General features: G+C 57.8%; 1 pseudogene; it reads right to left on the bottom strand.

Moving 5' to 3' along the window:
• Positions 1 to 19,065, bottom strand: part of LOC142001127 (CCN family member 2-like) — a 32,764-nt pseudogene that overhangs the window by 12,369 nt on the left and 1,330 nt on the right.

The following is a 19,065-nucleotide window of genomic DNA, read 5'->3' as shown; positions in this document are numbered from 1 at the left end:
TAAATTTCATTTGCCATTTTGCTGCCCAATCACTCAGTTTGCTGAGATCTTTTTGTAGTTCTTCACAATCCCTTTTGCTTTTGACTGTCCTGAACAACTTGGTGTCATCTGCAAACTTTGCCACCTCACTGCTTACCTCATTTTCTAGATCATTGATGAACAAGTTGAACAGGATCGGTCCCAGGACTGAGCCCTGGGGAACACCACTAGTTACCCCCCTCCATTGTGAAAATTTACCATTTATTCCAACCCTTTGTTTTCTGTCTTTTAACCAATTCCCGATCCATGAAAGGACCTTTCCTCCTATCCCATGACCACCTAATTTACATAAAAGCCTTTGGTGTGGGACCGTGTCAAAGGCTTTCTGGAAATCTAGGTATATTATGTCCACTGGGTGCCCCTTGTCCGCATGTTTATTAACCCCTTCAAAGAATTCTAATAGATTAGACAGACACGACTTCCCTCTGCAGAAACCATGCTGACTTTTGCCCAACAATTCGTGCTCTTCTATGTGCCTTGCAATTTTACTCTTTACTAGTGTTTCTACTAATTTGCCTGGTACTGATGTTAAACTTATCGGTCTATAATTGCCAGGATCTCCTCTAGAGCCTTTTTTAAATATTGGTGTTATATTGGCCGTCTTCCAGTCATTTGGTACCAAAGTGGATTTAAAGGATAGGTTACAAACCACTGTTAATAACTCCACAATTTCACATTTGAGTTCTTTCAGAACCCTTGGGTGAATGCCGTCTGGTCCTGGAGACTTGTTACTATTCAGCTTATCAATTAATTCCAAAACCTCCTCTAATGTCACTTCAATCTGAGTGAGTTCCTCAGATTTGTTGCCTCAAACACGGATGGAATACGACAGACACTTATACAGGGGAGCATAAGTAACTGTTGGAACAAATTAACCACAGGTCATGTGCAGGGGCTGTGACATATATGAACATGTGGTGCCTGGGCACCAGGAATATTCAGGGCCTGGTGGGGGCCCAGCTCCACCAGTGTTGGGGCAAGGTCCCCCCCCAGCCAGCCTGCTTGTCTCATGTGCCTCCCCCAGACGGGGGGTGTCTTTATGCACTGCTCCACCCCAAGCCCCAAGCCAGTGTCAGAGCTGGTCCCATCCCAGGAAAGCACCCTAACTCCGCTCCACCCCAATGCCTGCACCGTGTACCAAACCGCCTTCCAGAGTCCAAATCTCCTTCTGCACTGCAACAACCTCTGCCCCAGCCAAGAACCTGCACCCAAATTCCCTCCTGGAGCCTGCATACCTCCCACAGCCAAACTCCCTCCCAGAGACATGGGGGGAGGGGGCAACTGGAATTTGGACCCATTCTGGGAACCACCAAAAATCATCCAACTCAGCCACTAGTGCTCATGCTGCCTCTCCATCACGGACAGTTTGTAAAACCGACATGGGCTCTTTTACCAACTCTGCTCTGGGAGTTACTGCGGGGCAGTTCTCCGGCCTGTGCTAGGCTCATGGTCAGACTGGACGTTCACAATGTTCTCCTCTGGCCTTGGAATCTATGAACACGCATGCACAGTGGGTTTAAAATGCTGCCAATAACGTGATAGCTCAGAGAATTTTGATGTGATGATGAAAGTAACATTGTGTAACCCTTCTGTTAATGCCAGGTGCCTGCCAGAAGGGCCGGGTTCAACCCTTGTGGGGTTTTCCTGTCAAGGATACAACCAACCAGCTCGAGCCCCCACCCAGTGGCCTGGGACAATTTCACCCCCATGCTGGGTGCCTGTAAGGCGGTTCTCCCCCACTCTCGCAAGCACAGAGTCTGAGATAGAAATGGCTTGTTTAATGACCTAACCTACCCCAAGGTTACGGTGACAGATGCAGTATATCTAAGCAAAGGAGAGACAAACCCCCTTCACCCAGATACCATCCCCATATGCAGTAGAACCCAGTCTCTTGCTGGGGCTCTTGGCCCTTTACCCCACACACAGTTACAGGGTGTACCTTCTGCGGTGCAGTCCCAAACCCAAAGCCTGCAGATACATCACCAGGGCAGTACCAGCTGTCCGCTTGGCTGCAGCCTTCCCTTGCTGCCACCAGCCGCCTGCCCGTCACCATCATCCACCACCGCTCCTACCAGCCATCTGCCAGTTGCTGTCGCTCCTACCAGCTGCCCACCATCATCCATCCCTGCTCCTACCAGCCAGCCACCATCATCATTCCCAACCCCACTGCTTGGGACCACCCTAAGGCAGAACCCTGTGATTTCAGCTCTGCATAGCCTCAGCTGCTACTCTGTGATTTCAGCTCCTGGTATCTCTCATATGGGGTTTCACAAACACCCTGGTATCCAGCTCTATCTTTCAACAGCCGGGGCAGGTTAGTCAAGCCAGGCTTATAGCAACATGGCCAGGGCATAGACAGAGCCATAGCACTCAGCAAGCCATCTTAACCAGTGCCCCTCCCCTTCTTTCTCACAATGCTTTAAACCAAGGAGCCCTGTGTAATCAATGTCTTAAACAGCTAAGGCGACTGCCCTGTCCCCCACAACAACCCAGAGCATTGGTGAGATCTCACAACTCCCGCATTAAGTGTCAGCTTAAATTGTGATTTTACAACTACATGTTTACAATAGACCAAATCTCATGGCTTACTTGCTACCCATTAGGCTTTGCCTGAAAAGGTATCACACATGCACACCTTTGCATTCTCATGCAAATGATCACTGGGAGACACACTCCTCCCAGCCTCAGTATCACACCTGCCGCCCTTTGCATTCTCATGCACATGACCTCTGAGAGACACATTCCTCCCAGCCTTCAGCAGCACTGCGTTCCCCTGCTCCCCATTCCCCACACTACCAAAGACGGGGGAACTGCTGCTGCCCCCCACTTGAGCAGCCCACCTCCTCATCCAGCAGCTGCTGCATCCTCACCCCCCAGGAAAAGTAAGGGGCTTCTGAAAGCGGCGGTTGGGCCCCCTCCACAGGCCTCCTCCTGTGGAGTGGCCTGGGAGGGGTGAGTTTGGGCAGAGCCCTTCTTTTCCACCGGGACTCCAGAGGGGTGGCTGCATAACCAGGGGTGGGGTGTTAGGGTGTGCCCCTGCCCCCCACACCCACACCCAGCCACCGCTGGGGGCCCCTCCTCCACCTAGGCCCCCTTCTAACCAGCTGCCCCTTCCTTCTCCCCCTGGTTTCTTGAAGGCTCTGCAGCAGCTGCTGTGGGCCCCCCCCCCAGGCACATGTGGGCCCCCCCCTTCCCCCAGGTTGGCTGTGCCCACGCCTCCCCCTTTTTTTTTCACTTCACCCAAGCGCCTGAGGCCCCCACCCCCCACACGCATAAACTTTAATCCCTCACATCCCAGTGCAGAAAAGGAGCCATCTGACCATCTTGTGCTGGGAGCAGCGGCCATCTTAGATTTCACCTTCCCCTGACCTCACTGCCCTTGCTCTGCCCTTCCCCCACCTGACTGGGTCCTCAGCCCGGCCGGTGGGGGAGGGGCAGCCAGGCCTCCACACTTCCTTCCACTCCACTCTCCTCCCCTCCCCCGCTCTCTCTTAAAGGCCCCCACGCCCAACAAACTTCCCCCATCTTACAAACCCACCACCATGACCCCCACACCCGCCGGAGGGTCATCCAGTGACCCCCTCCTCCCCTCGTCTTCCACTGTCACCCCTCCCACCCCCAAAACGGCGGCCCACTCATCCAGGGCCGCCCAAGACTCTGCCGCCATGTCAGCTGAGGGCGCGGGTACAGGCTCCGGGGCTCCCACCACCTCCGCCGCGGCGTCCTCCAGCAACCTGGCCCCGAACCCACCCCCCCAAAAGGGCAGGAAGGGCCAGGGGAAAAGAAAGGGCAAGAGCCCCGCCCAGAGGGCTAAACCCCCCGTGGCGGGGACTCTCCCCCCGGCTGCCCAAGCACTCGCCGCAGCCTCCCCTTCTCCCCCTCCCCCTGCTCCCTCCACCACCCCTGGGGGCCCCGACATCTCGGCCCCCAGGTCGTATGCCCAGGCGGCGGCCGCCGCCCCGCACCCTGCTCCTTCCGCCTCTGCCGGGACTACCATCCCCGACGGTCGCGGCCCCTTCCCCACGCTCACCAGGAGGCACGGGGTCCGCTGCCTCCTGGTGGCTGCCTCGCCCCACGTGGAAAACTACGTGCGGGCGTTGGCAAGGGTGGTGGGGTCCGCGGCCGTGGTGGCGGCCTCCCGGATGTTCGGGAAGATCATCTTCTTCCTGGCTTCGGAGGCCGCCGCCCAGGAGACGGTGGAGAGGGGCCTGGCGGTTGGGGGCGTGCACGTGCCCCTGGAGCCGCTGGAAGACCTGGGCGTGCGGGTGGTGTTCTCGTCCATCCCGCCCTTCCTTCCCAACGCCGCCCTTCTGCCTTTCCTCACTGCCCTGGGCCGGCCTTTGACGGTCCTGAGTCCCCTCCCCCTAGGCTGCAAAGACCCCGCCCTCCGGCACGTGCTCTCATTCCGCCGGCAGGCCCGAGTCCAACTGCCGCCGGCGGCAGCACAGGGCGGGGTGGCCCAGGAGGGGACTATACTGGTGCCCTATCAAGGGGCCCAGTACCGGGTCTTCTACACCCTGGGGGAGGCCCGGTGCTTTGGGTGCCGGGCGGTGGGGCATGTCCGGAGGGATTGCCCCCTGGCCCGGCACGAAGAAGAGGAGCCCGGGACCTTCTCCGACCCGGGGGGCGTCAGCCACGAGACCGGCGGCGCCCCGACCGCAACAGGCCCTGGGACCACCCCTCCTCTTTTAGGCCCGGACGGATCCATCGCCGCTCGGGTGTCGGAGGGCACCCGGCAGCATGGTGCCGGGAGAGAAGAAGCGGGCGCCAGCGCCCGAGCGGGCACAAAAGCCCGGCCCGTGGAGGAGAGGGAGGCAGGGCCGGCGGCAGGACCAAAAGAGGGCCCACCCCAGGGTGGGTCGCCCCTCTCCCTCGCCGCCCCACCCCCCTTCTCCCTCCCTCCCTCCTTGTCGGCCCTATCCCCTGGCCCCTCCTCCTCTACTGCCCAGCCCGCCTCCTCGGAGGGCTGGGTATTGGGGGTGGGGAAAAGGAAAAAAGGGGGTGCGCGCGTCCGGCACCCCACCCCGCCAGAGGACGGGGTGGAGGTGCCGCGCAAGGCACCCAAGAGATCCGCCAGCCCCGCTCCAGCCGCCGAACCCCCGGCTACCAACCATCTGCCGGGGGCGACGGAGGTTGCCGTCGCGGCGGCCGAGGAGATTAACACCCCCTCGGCCCCGGAGCCAGAGCCAAAAGAGGCCGAGACGACCCTTCCTGTGCCCGTGCCCTCCTCCGACACCCCTCTGGCCGCTACCCAGGCGGCTGTAATGGAGCGCCCGGAGGAGGTGGCTCCCGGCCTCGCCCTCCTCTCGCAGGAGGTTGAGGCCCTGGGCCTCACCCCGGTGGCCCTGGACATGGAAGGCCTGCTATTAGAGGCCTGTGGGCCGCCTATGGACTCTCCCCCACCCCTCCCACTTTCCCCCACCCCTCCCACCAGCGATCCCTCAATTGCCACCTCCTTCTGCCCTGAGCTGTCCCAAGGGGCAACCCCTCCCTCAACTAGGGACGACCCCCCGGAGGAGGTCGGCCAGCCCCCGGATGCCCCAGGGGAATTAGGGCTCCCCTTGCACCCCCCCTTTGTCCCCGGAACTGAAAACCCCGATACCCTCCCCGCCTACCTGCCGGCGCCTCCCGCTGAGAGTGCCAGCACCTCAACCTCTACCCTGCCATTGCCTGAGGAAGCCCCCCTTCTGGAGACCTCCTTGGCCCGTATTTCCGCCCTTGCTCCCACCTTGGCCTCACTGCTTGCCACCCCCGCCATACCCCTTCCCGGCCAATGCCCCGCTCCAGAACCCGCAATCCCCCCCACTCTAAACCCTCCCCTTCCTCCTCCCCCCGCACTCCCTCCTTTTCCTCCCCCCCATGACCCCTCTCTTCCCCCACTGATCTCTACCTCCCCTGCCCCCATCCCTCCTCCTCCTTTTTACCCCTGCCCACTCATACCTGCCCCCGAGGTCGTAACCCCTCAGGAGGCCCCTCTTGCACTGCCCTCTCCCAGCACTTCCGGGGCTGCTCTCCCTCCGCCGCCCTCATCCCTCCCAAACTCAGGCCCCAGTCCCTACCCAACCTCTTCTCTGGCCGGGGGGCCCAAAAGAACGCGAGGCCGACGGGTTCTCAAGACCCCGAGACCTCGGCACCCCACGCGCTGGCGGGTGAGATGCGCCAGTTCTTGGAGGACGTTCGCGGCTCCAAGAACAAGGTTATTCTCGCCCTCCAGCGCTGGGGAGACTTCCATTCTGCCCTGGAGTCCGCGAGGGCCCTTCTGAGGGAGGGCAAGGGGACCGGGAAAAGGGACGCCGCGGTCTACCAACGGGCCCGTGGCTTCCGTGACGCCCTCATCACCTTTGGCGTGGCTCACGGCTTGCTGCGTGGCCCCATGGGAACCGCCGGCGCTCCCTCTGGCGAGGATCCTCCCCAGCCCTCGAAATGGCGCTGTTCATCCTTGCCACACTAAACATCAGGGGCTGCGGGTCGGGTCTCCACAGGTGCCGAGTGCTCTCCTTCCTCCGAGAGGGCGGGTACTCGGTCACCTTTCTACAGGAGACCCACACTACTCCGGCCGCCGAAGCCAAGTGGTGGCTGGAGTGGGGAGACGGGGTCCACTTTAGTCATCTCTCGGCCCAGCGGGCCGGGGTAGCGACCCTGTTCTCCCCAGACTTGCAGCCCAAGGTGCTGGGGAGTGTCGAGGTCGTGCCGGGCCGCCTGCTGTATCTCCGGGTGCGGGTGGAGGGGCTGCCTCTTCACCTTGTCAACATCTACGCCCCGACACTCGGCCCGGAGAGAACCCCCTTCTTCCGGCAGGCAGCGGCCTTCCTCGACACCATCGATCCTCGAGAGTGCCTGGTCCTCGGCGGGGATTTCAACTGCACCCTCGAGGAGCGGGACCGCACAGGGACCGAGAAGTGCCAGGCCGCTGCGGACGTCCTCAGGGAGCTCATTAACCGTCGCTCCCTGGTGGACGTCTGGCGCAGCCACCACCTGGACGAGGATGCCGGTTTCACCTACGTCCGGGTGGTGGGCCATAAATCCGCACACTCCCGGTTGGACCGCATTTACATCTCGCGGCACCATCTCTCCCAGGCCCACGCCTCCAGCGTACGGCTGGCCCCCTTCTCGGACCACCATCTGGTGGCCGTGAAGGCTTCCCTCTCGCCGGGGAAGCGGGGGTCGGCCTACTGGCATTTTAACAACAGCCTGCTGGAGGACGTGGGCTTCGTGGCGTCCTTCCGGGAGTTCTGGCTGGCCTGGCGCGAGCAGTGGCACACCTTTCCCTCGGCACAGCGGTGGTGGGACCTGGGAAAGGTGCGCGCGCGGCTCTTCTGCCGCGACTATACTCGGGGGGCCAGCCGGCGGCGGGATGCGTTGATAGGGCAGCTGGAACGGGAGGTCCTTGAGCTGGAGAGGCGTCTAGCCGCCAGCCCCGGAGATCCATCCCTCTGTGGCACGTACCAGGAGAAGCGGGACGAGCTCAGGACCCTCGACGCCCATCGGGCACAGGGGGCCTTGGTGAGGTTGCGAATCCAACTCCTCCGGGAGATGGACCGCGGCTCCCGCTTCTTCTATGCCCTGGAGAAAAAGAGGGGCGCCCAAAAATATATCCTCTGCCTTCTGGCGGAGGATGGCACCCCTCTTACGGATCCGGTGGAGATGCGCGAGAGGGCTCGCGCCTTCTACGGCGCCCTTTTCTCCCCGGATCCGACCGACGCCGACGCCCGCAGGGCGCTCTGGGACCAACTCCCGTCGGTCAGCACGGGCGACCGGGACCGGCTGGAGCTTCCTCTCACTCTGGCCGAGCTCTCGGAAGCCCTCCGTCTCATGCCCACCAATAAATCCCCGGGCATGGACGGGCTGACCGTGGAGTTTTACCACGTGTTTTGGGACGTCCTCGGCCCAGACCTGCTCGGCGTCTGAGCTGAGGCCCTGCAAAGCGGGGTGCTCCCCCTCTCGTGCAGGCGTGCAGTCCTCAGCCTGCTACCCAAGAAGGGGGACCCCCGCGACCTCAAGAACTGGCATCCCATCTCGCTCCTCAGCACGGACTACAAGATCATTGCCAAAGCCATCTCCCGTCGCTTGGGGTCCGTGCTGCAGGACGTGGTCCACCCCGACCAGACCTACACCGTCCCGGGCCGCACCATCCTGCATAATTTGTCCCTGGTCCGGGATCTCTTAGAGCTTGGGTGTAGGGACGGCCTGTCATTCGCCCTCCTGTCCCTGGACCAGGAGAAGGCGTTCGACAGGGTGGACCACGGGTATCTCCTGGGCACCCTGCAGGCCTTCGGCTTCGGACCCCGCTTCGTCGGGTTTCTCCGGGTGCTGTACGCTGCCTCAGAGTACATGGTCAAGCTCAACTGGACCCTGACCGCTCCGGCCAGCTTCGGACGGGGAGTACGACAAGGCTGCCCGCTCTCAGGACAGCTGTACGCTCTGGCCATTGAGCCCTTCCTCTGCCTCCTTCGGCGAAGGTTGACGGGGTTGGCGCTTCCAGAGGCAGGGCTGCGGCTAGTCCTGTCGGCGTACGCCGACGACATGCTCCTCGTGGTCCAGGACCCGGGAGACCTGGCGCGTCTGGAGGCCTGCCAAGCTATCTACTCGGCAGCCTCCTCCGCCCGGGTCAACTGGGTCAAGAGCTCTGGCCTGGTGGTCGGGACCGGATGGCAGACGAGCCGCCTCCCACCCGCGCTTCAGGCCATCCGGTGGAGCGCGGGTCCGCTGCTCTATCTAGGCATCTTTCTCTCCGCCACGCATCCCTCTCCGCCGGAAAACTGGCAAGGCCTAGAGAGCAGGGTCGCTGAGCGGTTGCGGAGGTGGACAGGGCTACTCCAGTGTCTCTCCCTCCGAGGGAGAGCGCTGGTGTTGAACCAACTAGTCCTGTCTATGCTCTGGCACCGCCTCAGCACCCTGGTCCCACCCCCCGGGTTCCTGGACCAGCTCCAGAGGTTAATCCTGGAGTTCTTCTGGCCAGGACTGCACTGGGTCCCTGCAGGGGTACTCCATCTCCCCCCGGAGGAGGTGGGACAGGGCCTGACCTGCACGCGCACTCAGGTCCATGTCTTCCGCCTCCGGGCCCTGCAGAGGCTTCTCAACACCAACAGTGCAGATAGTCCGGCGTGGAGCACGCTGGCGCACGCTTTCCTCCGCCGTTACCGAGGGCTCCGATGCGACCGGCAGCTCCTCTATTTATCCTGCAGAGACCGTCCGCGAGGCCTCTCGGAGCTGCCGGCCTTCTACCAGGACCTCCTCCGCACTTGGCGGCTGCTCGCAGCCTCCAGGTCCTTAGGGGCCACCGTGGGAGAAGACCTCCTCGCGGAGCCCTTGCTACACAACCCCCACCTTCGTGTGCAGGCGGCGGAGTCTCGCACGGTGCGCCAGAGGCTGGTCCTAGGTGGAATCACCAGGGTCGGAGACCTCCTGGACTACGAGCGGGGGGACTGGATGGAGGCCCCGGCGCTCGCCCGGCGCATGGGGCTCTCCGACCTACGCTCCCCCTGTCTCGTACTCTGGGAGGTGAAGGCTGCCCTGCCCTCCACCGCTCACAGTTACCTCAGCCGGGTCCTGCGAGAGGGTGCACCCCGCCCCCCTCCCACTCCTAGCCCTCCGGACCTCTTCGTGGGCCCCCGGCTTCGCGATCCTGCCCGCCCCGCTCCCCTCCATCACCTCAGCTGGCTGCACACTTTCCAGCCGGTTCCCTTCCGAACCGCGCCTCGACACTTTCTGTACGCGCTCGTGCTTCACACGCTCCACTTCCCCACCCTCGTGTCCCACCCCGATCACAAATGGCGGGACCTCTTGCCATCATCGGCGGGTGGGGAGCCCCGGTGGGCCGGCCTCTACTCCACCTTGGTCCCGCGGCCCGCCGGGGACATCAGCTGGAGAATCCTCCACGGAGTGGTGAGCACGGGCGTGTACCTGGCGCGGTTCACCCCCATCCCGGACACCTGTACCTTTTGCGGCACGAGGGAGAACCTGGTGCACATCTACATCGAGTGCGCCAGGCTGCAGCCCCTCTTCCGGCTCCTCCAGAACCTCCTCTTGAGGTTCTGGCTGCACTTTTCCCCACACCTTCTCATCCTCTCACACCCTATCCGTGGCCCCACAAAGTCGCGGGATCTCCTCGTCAGCCTCCTCCTGGCCACGGCCAAAATGGCCATTTACAAAACCAGGGAGAGGAGGCTGGCAGGGGGGGTGACCTGCGACTGTGGGGCCTACTTCCGTTCCTCCCTCCGCTCACGAATCCGAGCAGAGTTCCTCTGGGCGGCGTCCACCAACTCCCTGGATGCCTTTGAGGAACGGTGGGCGCTGTCCGGGGTCCTCTGCTCGGTGTCCCCCTCTGGCTCCCTCATTTTAAACCTTTGACCCTCACTCCCGCTCCTGGTTTTTCTTTCGTTGTCCCCCGTATTTACTTGGAACCGGGCTGTTTTTAATGGGTCCCCTCTCATCGTGAGAGGGGCCTTGTAGCCGTGGGCAGGCTACGCCTGCCCACTCCCCCGGCATCCAATAGGTACCTCTGCTTTACAATAACAATAAACATTACTTTACAGTATTGGTTCAAACTGGCCTCAAGCACAGGGCTCAGAATGGGTTAACTGCCTGAGGATGTTTTGGCTTGACTCGTGTCTGAGACTATCTGGCCATATCCTCAGTGAACCTGACCAACACTGGTGATTACAGGCCCCTCTGTGCAGAGACTAGGGCTGTTCTTGGAGAGTCTCAAAAGACACAGAGGCCTGGAAAGTGACCAGCTCACATTGGAAGACACAAAGGGGAATTCAGGCCCTTGACAATCTCTCCAGTAATGCGAAGTCATAGAATCTCTCTCTCTCTCAGACTTTTATCACAGTGCCCCAGACCTACAGAACATGGAGTCTTTGGTTTGGGATCTGACCCTGAAGCCCCAGTTGGGATAGGATGGAGGACAGGCTGCCCTCAGTAGATCATATACCAGATTTAATCCCAGTACAGCACGACCACAAACACCTAATCTCCATGGGTGGAGAGGGGATTAGGACCCATGAGTCCAATCCTCTGCCCTCTGAATTCAGTATGGCATCTGTATGTGAGGTTATGACTCGTGCCACCTCGCCAGTCACGCGCTGTTTGGTCCATCAGCTAGTTTCAAAGGGGTCACACAGGCCAATTTACACACTTATCTGGCCTGCTGTTGTTGGTCACCTAAGAGAAGTTCCAAGGTGTCTCTGGCTGTTCCGTGGTCTGTGGGGCCTGGGAGCAGGGCAGCTCCACGCTGGGAAGACATGCAGCCGCTCACCTAAACAGATGCCGCCAGCTCCATGGATTTTGGAGAAGTTGCAGTAGAGTCCCATGTGGTGATCACAGGGTTTCTGAAGGGAATGCAGCTCACCCAGCTGCTGGGCAAAGACCTTACAGCAGCCACAGGCATCCCACACGTGGCTGGTGCCAACAGGGCACTACAGAGGCTGAGGGGGCACTGGCACGGGTACAAACATGCCTGTGACTCTTCCTGCAGGACGATAAGCCATGAAAATAAGACACGTCCTCTCGCAAACCAGTCTGGTGGAGAAATTAAAAGTGCGCAAATCTGCAGTTTGTCCACAGAACGCATTTTTAGTGTGGATGGTCCACAAGTTTTCTCAACAAAACTCTCTACTGTAGACATAGCTCTGGTGAAAAATCTTCTTTTCTTAATGGCCTTGCTGTCACAGGCTTCCAGCCTGACATTGGACCCCTCATTTACAGCTTGATTTCAAGGGCAGCATTTCCATTGACTTAAAAAAAACAAAAGAGTGGACAAGGAACTTAATTATTTTGTCCCTCAGTTGCTTCATCTGAAAAAACAAGAGATAATAATAGTACTTTTCTGTCTCCCAGGAGTTTATGTAAATTCGTTGGTTTTGCTTAGGTGCTTTGAGGTCAGCAGATGGAAAGTGCTGAGAAGTGCAGTTTTGCAAAGTGGTTTTTACAATGTCAAAACCTTTCTGCCCCATTCATGCAGTAGACCCTGCTCCTGGGCAATGGGAATTTCAGTTTGGGACTTTATGGGATAAGTCCTCCTTCCATTGTGTGATGCTGGAGCCATTTGCCAGAAGAGGCAGGGGTGTGAGAGCCGGGCCTCACCCTTCATCACTGGTCAAAGGACTAGAAGATGCAGGAAGGCCATCTGGCCTGGTGCTGTGTGTATGCTGCAGGGAGGACTGGATCATTTGTGGCATCAGGGACAGATAAATGGAACTAGGTAGAGCAATAAATAGCCAGGAGGAATGGGTCCCCCTCTGCCTGAGCTGTCACCTGTTGGAGGATTCCCACAGGTAAGCAGTGGCCTGGGCCAGGGCCTGCAGAGCGTTCCCACAGGTAAGCCGGGGCCTGGGCCGGTGCCTGGGCTGGGGCCTGTTGGAGCATTCCCACAGGTAAGCCGTGGCCTGAGCCAGGGCCTGTTGGAGCATTCCCATGCGTAAGCGGTGGCCTGGGCCAGGGCCTGTCAGAGCGCTCCCACAGGTAAGCCGTGGCCTGGGCCAGGGCCTGTCAGAGTGTTCCCCCAGGTAAGACAGGGCTTGGCCCAGTGCCTGGGCTGGGGCCTGCTGGAGCATTTCCACAGGTAAGCCGGGCCCTGGGCCGGTGCCTGTCAGAGTGTTCCCACAGGTAAGCCGTGGCCTGGGCCGGTGCCTGTCAGAGTGTTCCCACAGGTAAGCTGGGCCCTGGGCCGGTGCCTGTCAGAGTGTTCCCACAGGTAAGCCGTGGCCTGGGCTGGGGCCTGCTGGAGCATTCCCACAGGTAAGCTGGGGCCTGGGCCGGTGCCTGTCGGATCGTTCCCACAGGTAAGCAGTGGCCCGGGCTGGGGCAATTAGGTATTTTTACTTGTTCAAATTCTGTGATGGGCAGGCTAGGGGGAGCACTTGGCTGGGGAGGGCTTCTGGCCCTCATGCATGAAGAGAAAAGCTGGACTGTGTTATCTGTATGCACCATAAAAACTCAAAGACCAGAGGGCAAATAAAAAGAACCCAGATGATATTATTTCATTTCCTTTTTAAGACAATTGTAATTTTTAGAGGGCTGATGTGATTTTTGAATACTTGAGGATGACAATACTGTAGAGTGGTGTTATAGGACCAGGCCTTATCTAACTCAAAGCTTATGGCACTTCCTTAGCCCACTTCAAAATCCTGAAAAATAAACTGGGGCTGGAAATTTTTGCCAGGGAAACCAGACTGGTCAGTTTTATTTTCTGTCCCAAGCAGGTTTCATGCACCACCAACCATGCTGCAGCATCCAAATTGCCAAAGTTAAGTACATGTTTAAACACATCACTTTTCAGCACCTTTTAAAAAATTCACTCGTGAAAACGTTTCCCAAGGGGAAGTTTGTTCACCTTAAGATGTGAAAAAGTTCAGCTCCACAGGACTTGTTGTTTTTGAAGATACAGACTAACTCAGCTACGCCTCTGATACTCAGCTCCATTCAGTTGTTCCACAAGCTTGTGCTGCCCTCTCTTGTCCCGGCAGGAGCAGAGCTAGCAAGAAACCCTCGGCTAGGATTATTGATGGCCAAGTACTTCTGCTTTATTCAGAATGGGAGCGATCTGGCACTTCCTCTCTCTGAGAAGAGTAAATAACTGGCGCTTCTTCTCTCCTGCTATCTGTCTGTGGTTTGTATTACCCAGAAAGAGGGTTCAGAATTTTGGAATATTACAGCTAATGCTACACACCTGTCTGGCCACAAAGCATACAGATAGATGAGGGGCCTCATATGATTCTGGTGTGAGCAGACTTTTCACTCACTGACTCCAATGCATACAATTTCATCTAGGATGGATTTGAGTTCCACATCACAAAACAACCCACATAGCCAGTACCAACTGGCCCCCTTCTTTAGCAATCTCTGTGAGAAGCCTAAGGAGTGAATTCCCCTCTCTCCTAGAAAGGACATCTCCAGAGCAGAGCCCAGGAAGACAATGTGGGCAAAGCTGGCATTCATGTTGCCTATACCGTGCCTGTTTTGTACATAAAGATGGGACTTGACCAAGGTTGCCAGTCTGACCCCCTACATCAGCAGTTCACAACGCCTACAGGTTGCACGCACAACTGTGCACTAAAAACCACGAAGTCCTGTGGCACCTTACAAACTAACAGATTTTTTGAAGCATAAGCTTTCGTAGGGAAAGACCCACTTCATCAGATGCATCTGACAAAGCAGGTCTTTGCCCTTGCAGACATATACACCAAAATATCTGAAAGCTTATAAGGTGCCACAGAACTTCTTGTTGTTTTGCAGATACAGACTAACACAGCTACCCCTCTGATAACTGTGCACTGAATTTTTTTATACACAGAGACAACAGCACATACAGCAGGAAAACCATTGAAAAAGCCTAACACACCTTGGCCACAGAGAAACTAGATTCATCAAGAGACCAAACCCAGAACCCTCTGTCTCAAAAACACAGGTCTCCACCAGTATTCCCACCAATCTTTTTCATCCATGTACAGAATAAATTTTGTTGTGTGCTTGGAGATATGTGCAAATGTGCACCATCAGCAGAAACAAAACACTTTGTGTGCTGTGCTAATCTGCTGAGCAGCATTTGAATCTCTCCTGAGCAGCTGTACAAGCACACAGCTTCCAGGGAAGACTGGTCTCCACTACTTGAGTTAAAAGAAAATTCCTTTAGCTATGAGCATGTAGCCTGTATTTACAGAGCTACTAAAAGACTGTAGACAGGATTGCTTATCAGGCATGTCAAACTCAAAGCCTACAGAGGGCCACACAAACAAAAACTGAGAGCTTTCAGGGCCACCAAAGAAAATGTACTTCTATTGGAAAGTCATAATTATTTATTATTACAGAGTATGTTTTAGATATATTTTCGAATATTTTTTCACATCTTGTTTGAATATAAAACAATTTTAATGGAGAATTTAATATTGAATATGAATGTTATTGTTTTATAATTTTATTAATAGTTCATAAAATTTGCAAAAAGACACACCTAGCAGTGAGAGAAGAGATAGAAAACACTGATGATAAAGAGACCAGGGAGAAAAGCCAAATCAGAAAAGCCGAAACATTTCGAAGAAGGGAAAGATGGTGTTGCAGTGAACATGCAAAGCCAGGTGTCAGGACGCCTGCTTTCTATGGCTAGCTCTGCACTCTCTGTGCTGTCAGTTTCATCATCTCTAAAAATGAGGATAAACTAACCTATGAAAGTCATGAGTTAGAAACATGAATGAATGAATGAATGGGCTTTGAGATTTGCACAAGATGGGTACAACACAGTGAAACCCCTCCCCTGCCTCAAGAGCAGACTCTCTCTCCATATGGAAGTTAGAGAATCCCCTTCCCCCCACATCCTTTCAGTGGGCCATAGAAGACATCACAATTCAGTATTTTTTCCTGCGTAGAGGAAGCCAGGATAGAAGAAGGGGTGCTGGGTGGGACTGGTTGGCACCCCAGTAAGGGAAGGGGTGATAGGGAGAGAGACCAGGTCAGGATCTCACAGCTTCTGTGACTATTGTCCAAAGTCTGGAAAGGACATTTCCTTTCAGTTCCACCAAAGGGGAACTGTTGACTCCCCTCCCCCTCTTAGTCCCTCTCTCTTCCAGGTTACGCTGCACTCCCCCACAATTTCTATGCACTTCCTTCTCAGACTTTATGGGATTTATACTGCAATCCCCCACTGCACTGTGTTCTCCCCTCATTTCAGACTCTTTGGGGCTTGTATTCCTCCCAATGCAGTGCAGCCCCCATTACACCACCCCCAGTCCCCTTGAGGCCCCCACTGCCCCCCCAAAGCACTATCTCTAGGCCCCATGAGGCTTGCACTGCACCCTCCATACACCCTCCACCTATTACTCTGCCTCGCACTCCTCAGCTGCCCCTTGCTCCACCCACTGTGGCTCCCAACCCACCACTGCCCCACGCAGGTGCCCCTCTCTGCCTCAGCCCACATGGGTTTCTCTGCACCCACACCCCGTACCTGCTCCCCATATAACTCTGCCTTGCACTCCTCTGCCCCTGAACAGCTCCCTCCCTGAAGCTGTCCCAGGCAGGGACTGCACTCCACCTCAGCCCATGTGGGTTTCCCCATCCCTCTCCTGAGAGGAGTCACACACCCTTTTCTGGTATACATGAGCAGCAAGGAGAGGGATGAACACCAATCCCATCTCCTCAGGCTGCCTGTGGAGCCCATGGAGCCTAGGGAACACTGGTCCATGACTGGGATCCACAATATAAATAAATAAATACATAAGTAATACAATCTGTTGTTTGAAATCTTATGATTTTTGAACTGACCTCAGGGGCCTTCCACATGAACTGCGAATGCTTGAAAGTGTTCATAATTTATGAATACTTTTTTCTAAAATGCAGGTTGGACCTCCCTGGCCCAGCACCCTCAGGACCGGACTGGTTCCGAAAGAGGGAATTTGCTGGCCTGGAGTGGTCCCCTGCTGCCAGCTGCTCAGACTGCCTGGCTCCCCTTTTGGCTGGGCCAGCCCCCTGCCACTGACCCCAGATGGGTTGCCTGTTGGGCTGTCCAAGCCTCCCAGCCCTGTGACAGGCTGCTTCTGCCCTACTGTGGGCTGCCCCAGCCTGCCCTTGCCCCGCCCCACCCATGCCAGAATAAAAGTAGCCCCTAGAAGCATCAGGTTGAATATTCCATCTCCAGGCCAGGCAAGCTGCATGCCAGATTTTATTTAATCAACATTAAAAAATAAACCTTAACCTCTGAGAAGCCTGCGTGTCTCAGGCTTTTCTGCAACACTCTGTTATTGCTTGTTCAACCTTCCTATTCACTGGTCTCAGCTAATTCTGCTTCTTTGCCAGACAAATCCTAAGGTCCCTTCTGCCTTCACCCTCACTTTTACTCCGGCTCACTCAGCCTGAGGCCCACACAGCTCTCTGCTCTGCCTGACCCATATTTCTGCCTCATGCCCCTAGCTGGCCCAAACTTTTAGTGATAACCCCCAGTTCAGTCACTGTTACAGTGGCCTCACTAATCCACACACTGCCCAAGTCCTTCTCTAGCACCCACACTAACAACACACTCCAGTGCCTTCTGCCCCCTCATCCTATCCCAGCTTCTCTCTCCCCCTCGCACCTTCTGTCCCATGCCCTTCATGCTCCCACCGACATAGCTCCTCCTCCCTCCAACCCCATCCCACCACCTGCAGTGGCCACTCTATCTGTTAAACTAGCCCCTGTTCTGCTCCCACCACCAGCTCCTTCTGCCCCATCACCCAAGCTACCCCAGCTCCTCCTATTATTGCCCAATCCGACCCCGTGCTCCTTCTGCCCCCACCTCATCCTACCCCCACCATTTCCTTCTGCCCCCACCAGGTCCTTCTGCCCCCATCTCATCCTGCCCCCACCATTTCCTTCTGCCCCCACCTCATCCTGCCCCCACCAGCTCCTACTGCCCCCACCTCATCCTAACCCCACCAGCTCCTTTGCCCCCACTTCATCCTACCCCCCAGTTCCTCCTACCCCCACCTCATCCTACCCCCCAGCTCCTCCTGCCCCCACGTCATCATAACCCCAGGTCCTCCTGCCTCCACCTCATCCTAACCCCACCAGCTCCTCTCCCCCACCCCATGCTACCCCCACCTCATCCTACCCATACCAGCTCCTCCTTCCCCCACCCCATCCTACCACCCAGCTCCTTCTGCCCCCCCCTCATCCTACCCCCAAGCGCCTCCTACCCCCACCTCATCCTACCCCCACCAGCTCCTTCTGCCCCCACCTCATCCTACCCCCCAGCTCCTTCTGCCCCCACCTCATTCTACCCCCACCAACTCCTTCTGGCCTCACCTCATCCTACCCCCCAGCTCCTTCTGGCCCCAACTCATCCTACCCACGAGCTCCTCCTTCCCCCACCCCATCCTACCCCCAGCTCCTCCTGCCCCCACCTCATCCTACCCCACCAGCTCCTCCTGCCCCCACCTCATCCTACCTCCCAGCGCTTCCCACCCCCACCTCATCCTAACCCCACCAGTTCCTTTGCCGCCACCTCATCCTACCCCCCAGCTCCTCCTGCCCCCACCTCATCCCACCCCCCAGCTCCTCCTGCCCCCACCAGGTCCTCTGCCCCACCCCATCCTACCCCACCAGCTCCTTCTGCCCCCACCTCATCCTACCCCACCAGGTCCTCTGCCCCACCCCATCCTATCCCCACCAGCTCCTCTCCCCCACCCCATGCTACCCCCACCTCATCCTACCCATACCAGCTCCTCCTTCCCCCACCCCATCCTACCACCCAGCTCCTTCTGCCCCACCCCATCCTATCCCCACCAGCTCCTTCTGTCCCCACCTCATCCTACCCCACCAGTGCCTCCTGCCCCCACCTCATCCTGTCCCCACCAGCTCCTTCTGCCCCCACCTCCTCCTACCCCCCAGCTCCTTCTCCCCCCACCTTCTCCTACCCCCCGGATCCTCCTTCCCCCACCTCATCCTACCCCCCAGCTCCTCCTGCCTCCACCTCATCCTCACCCCACCAACTCCTCTGCCCCACCCCCATCCTACCCCCACCAGCTCCTACCTCCCCACCTCATCCTACCCCCACCAGCTCCTCCTTCCCCCACCTCATCCTACCCCCGAGCTCCTTCTTCCCCGACCTCACCCTTCGCCGAAGCTCCTCTTCCCCACCCCATACTACCCCCACTAGCTCCTGCTGCCCCCACCTCATCCTACCCCACCAGCTCCTTCTCCCCCAGCTCATCCTACTCCACCAGCTCCATCTGCCCCCACCAGCTTCTACTGCCCCATCTCATCCTACCCCACCAGCTCTTCCTTCCCCCACCTCATCCTACCCCCCAGCTCCTACTACCCCCGCCTCATGCTACCCCCCAGCTCCTCTGCCCCACCCCATCCTACCCCACCAGCTCCTTCTGCCCCCACCTCATCCAAACCCCCACCAGCTCCTTCTGCTCCCACCTCATCCTAACCCCACCAGCTCCTTCTGCCCCTCCTCATCCAACCCCCCACCAGCTCCTTCTGCCCCACCTCATCCTACGCCCCAGCTCCTCTGCCCCACCCCATCCTAGCCCCACCAGCTCCTACTACCCC

This window comes from Carettochelys insculpta, chromosome 24, assembly GCF_033958435.1.
Source record: "Carettochelys insculpta isolate YL-2023 chromosome 24, ASM3395843v1, whole genome shotgun sequence".
NCBI classification, from domain to species: Eukaryota; Metazoa; Chordata; order Testudines; family Carettochelyidae; genus Carettochelys; species Carettochelys insculpta.
This window is presented reverse-complemented; position numbering and strand designations above follow the sequence as displayed.